We start from the raw sequence: 4,545 nt of genomic DNA on the forward strand, positions 1-4,545 counted from the left end.
CGCAGCGGGGGAGGGGAGAGGAGAGGAGGGGGCGGTGGCCCCGGCGGACTGCGCGTGCGCCGCGGCTTGTGAGGCGAGGCTGAGTGTTAGCCGCTGTCCCAGGCTCCTGTCGCCGCCGCCCTCGCCGAGGGGCAGAGGCGATCTCGCCCGCAGCGCGGGGGGTGGGGGCAGCTCTGCCTGGAGCCTCTCTGCTCCCTTCATCCGCAGAGGGGCAGCGCTCCAGGGAAGTCCCCCGGCGTGGGGCCGGCACAGCTGAGCCGCGAGCCCCGTCCGCTCCCGCGCCAGGCGCGGCTGGATCCGGGCTCAGCCCCTTTGTGTCCGGCCCGGCTGCGTCCTCGTGGCACCAGCATGGCCTAAGGCAGTGGTCTCCAAACTTTTTTGATTGTGCACCCCTATCAGTAAAAAATTTTTGAGCATGCGTCCCCAATATATGTATATTTATATAAATAGAAGTTCTAATATTTTCTTCCTGCACCCCAATGAATCATCTTGCACACTCCCTGGGGTGTGTGCACCCCACTTTGGAGACCACTAGCCTAGGGGGCGCTTCCACACCTGGCAGGGCTGAGAGAAGAGTCGAGGCAGGGGTGTCTGAGGCTAAACTGAGTCTGGCAGACTCCCGTGTTTCTTAAGTGCCTTTGAATTGGGATTCAGTTTGCACTAAATCCACCTTGCCCCAAATTAGTAGGATTCAGCTGTTTCCTCTGCATTTCAGGCTGTAGTTCTGTTCCTTCTGGGTGCTCTAGACCTGCAATTAATGCAAAGCAATATACTCCAGAGCAGTTTGAGCTGGAGTAAACTACTCCTGGGCATAGTGCCTGCGTGTGCACCCAGCACGTTGAGGCGTGGCAGAGCAGGCCCACGCTAGCAGGGTGTTGAAGGGCATCAGCCCTGGGCTCCCAAGGGGCGCTGAAAGTACAGAGCCTCGTGGCCAGGTTATAGGCAGCAGCCTGGTCCCTAGCTAGCTGGCCTGGCAGGATGTAGTTCATGCCCCTGGTTAGCGTCTACATGTGCTAAATCAGAGTGAATTACCTCCGTGTAAGATAGTACATTCCCCAACAGTGCTATTTTACGCCAGCATAAATTTGTTTACTGCAGCCTGCTACCCTCAGTGATGCTTTACTCCACAGCTAATTACTCTGCAGTAAAAAGCTTGTGTAGGTGCAGCCAGTGGGCGCAGCTACATGAGACCCTGGCTGTGCAGTAGCCAAATCATACTGCACAGTAGCACATCATAGTGCCAGCAATGCTAATACACTACAGTGCAGTATTATTAGGCTACTGCACAGTAGTGTCACAGATGTTCACTGGTACTACTGCACAGTTACTCCCATTACTGCACATTTAGGGCACTTTTGAACATGCATGCTGAGGTTGAGGGGCTGTGCTCCCCTGGGGGAAATGAATGCTTGTTAAGTTCAACTCTTTTTTTCTTCTGCAAATATCACAAAAGGGTCTATACCTGCTGTAAACTTAATATGCTTAAAGTGACAGCTAGGTAGCGGTGGGTATTTGACTGACAGGATTGTAGTCCTCACAGTGCTCTGAGAGGTGCATGCACAACTATCCTAATTAATAATAGCTTTTCCCTTGGTACCGGTCTGAAAAAAGTGTATCCTTTTGTTCACTTATTCCTCTGAGCCTCAGCCACTAACTCCCAAACTTAATTTTATGTTCTCCAGGAATTCCACTGAATGCAGTAGAACTATACATGAGTTAAGCTGTGTACAGGTGTAAGTATTTCCAAGATCAGGACCAATGTGACAAACCTATTTCCAGGCAAAATAGTGTGTAGATACCTTTTGACTTGCAATATTAAATAGCTGACAAATAGTAGCACGTTGACACTTGCATGTGTCTCAAGTGTTCTCAAAAGCATCTAAACATTCAGGTTTTCAAAGCTCTGCATTACCCAAAAGTATTAAGTGAATTTCTCCTGAGGCAACTAAAACAAATTGATACTCCTTCTTCCACAGCTCTCCAGCCAACATCATTTTATCTGCTGCACTGAACTCTCTTATCTTTCCTTCCAAGAGCAAAATTCTTCTCCTTGTTGCACCATTAAAATCTCTGGATTTACTACGGATTTGTGCCAGTGTAAATGAAAGCAGAATTTGGCTCCAATCCTGATTTTATAGAATTATAACGTGTGTCCTGCTGTTTTTGTGTTTCAAAAATTTCAGCCTCAGTAGCAGTCCCTTACAAGTCTAATTTCCATAGTTACACATTCCATTATTGTACATGTAATTTCAAATAATCTTCTTGCAATTGTCTCTCTGTGGGTTTCTATTTACTGTTCATATTCCCTCACAGATTTTCAAATATAATTATTTAAATCCACTGTTGTTGTGTTTGTAGGAGTGTCATTCCTAGATACTTTAATGCAATATAAATATTTGTAGAACTCTCTTCTTTGAGATTCTCCTCTTCTGATAACTTAGGGACATAATAAGGGTGCTGTGCTGAGAATTCAGTCCAGGGGAGGGCTGCACAGCTCACGGGTTTTGCATGGGGGGGGCAAATTTTGATGTGGTCTCCGCAAGAGGCTTCCTGTGAGGCTTGCTAAATCAGTGCATCTCTAATGTGGCAAAGCATGCCACCCTCCCAGGTCAGACTTACCCATGCAGCAGACTGGCAGAGATACCCAAACTATAAAAGCTATAGAAGTGGTCTGGCTGAATTAGCATGTTGCCTGCGCTAATTAGCCACACCAAGAAGTATGGCCCGTGTAGAACAGTGAGCTAATGTCAGTATGCTGTTCCATCAGTCCCCGAACCGGCTCTGAATGAGCACTGTACCACAGGGACATATTGTGAACAGAATTTGTTTAAACCCCTTGGCCTTGCTTGTGCTTTCATCTCCATGTTTCTACTCTGGTTAGATTTTCCAACAATAGAAATCTACCATTTAGGATTCATTACCCACACTTTCTTAATTACAGAAATGAGCTTCGAACCTGGGGAGAAAACATCATCATCATTATCAAAAGCAAACCAAGTCTACCAAATGGAACCATATTTTCTACACATCTGCCATATATCTGCAAATATACCTTTTTATTGAATATCCTGAACACAACTGCAGAAGGTTCATTCCTTCCTTACCCTTTCCCAAGTTTGTTTCTCATGTGGTCACTTAAATTTGTTGATGAATGCATGTAGACCTGTGCTGAAGCAGGTCCACAAGGTGGACTCCTGGGAAAGTCTGGAATGTTTGAAAATCTATAGGAGCTTTCATTGGTGGCCAGTAGTTCTAATGGCCCTTCCCCGTGGTCACATTGAAATTTCATGTGGCAGAAAACTACTGCTGTTCTCATTTCACCGTGCTTTAGTTATATCTGAATAATCTGTAGGAAGAAGGAAATATTTTCTGCATAGAACATGCATGTCTATTCCACATAAAATACGTTATATCACATTTATTGCTGTTGTCATTGCTGGTCTTTCTTTTTAATGATTAGTTCCAGTCATGGGAATTAACTAGTTAATTAACTAGTTAAAAAGTTAAAGAAATGGCTAACTTTTAACTTTAACTAATTACATTTTTCAGCTGTTAACTTTTAACTTTAACTAGTTAAAAAAAAAGGTTAAGTTTAACTTTTTTAAAAGTATAAGTTAAAAGTTAAAAAAAATATTGAAATCCGGCTTTTCCAGAGTTTTTTCTGGCAGCCACTCTCTAGAACTTAAATGGAATGATATTTCTTTATTGAAACTCTAGGACTTCTTGTTTGAGAGAGAGAAAGTAGCGTGGCTTCCTATGAAATATGGTCTCTTAAGAACTATAAGTCTCAGAGTTCCTTAGTTCATGCTGGCATTTTGTGTGCATTTGCAGAAGTCAACAGGGCAGCCAGTTGGCTGCAGGAGGGAACAAGCACAAGCAAGCGGGGACGTTGATCTCAGTAAGAGTGGGAGCAAATAGTGAGGGTGAAGCAGATGGTGACTTTTTTAATTTTAATGAAGATTAGAACCAGCAGCCTAGGGCCCAAGAAGTTGAGCATTACTTCTTATCTGTGAGAAACTTATCTGAGATGTCACTTACTTTGAAAAAAACTACTCATCTGTTATAACACAAGCATTCCCTCATCTGTCCATGTAGAGCGATTGTTCAGTAGTGGGGGCTTAGTTTTGCAAGACAGAAAAGGAAAATTGTCAGATGTACGTTTTGAAGCTTCTGCTGAAGTTCAATAAGCATGTTTAAACAGTTTTGCTATGCAACTGAACATTCTTTTTCTCATTTAAACTGATTTTCTCATTTGAGTCTAATTTAGATTTTCAGTCATTTCCATTAATTCTAATTCAGATGTATTTCATACCCTTTTGTTACCTTTTGAGGAATAAAAATTGTAACAACAGAGGTTGTCTGTGGAAACAGCTTTCATTTGTTATCTGGCTATGAATGATCTCCATTCTGTTATTTTGGTATACCTATATGATACATTGCCTTTTACAAAGTACTTCACATGGAGAGGGTGAGAAAGATCTAACATTGCATAGGTATTGGTAAATTGTTATTTTGAAAACGTTATGACAAGTATAACATTGTTTT

General features: G+C 43.2%; 1 long non-coding RNA gene across 1 annotated transcript; it reads left to right on the forward strand.

The window, feature by feature from the left end:
- The first annotated feature begins 1,372 nt into the window (after positions 1-1,372).
- LOC109297262 lies at positions 1,373-4,281 on the forward strand. The gene is made up of 3 exons (XR_002097270.1): positions 1,373-1,733; positions 2,942-3,087; positions 3,832-4,281. It is a non-coding gene; the product is annotated as an uncharacterized LOC109297262 (long non-coding RNA).
- The last annotated feature ends 264 nt before the right edge of the window (positions 4,282-4,545 follow it).

Source organism: Gavialis gangeticus, unplaced genomic scaffold (assembly GCF_001723915.1).
Source record: "Gavialis gangeticus isolate Ggan-Ray unplaced genomic scaffold, GavGan_comp1, whole genome shotgun sequence".
Classification (NCBI taxonomy): Eukaryota; Metazoa; Chordata; order Crocodylia; family Gavialidae; genus Gavialis; species Gavialis gangeticus.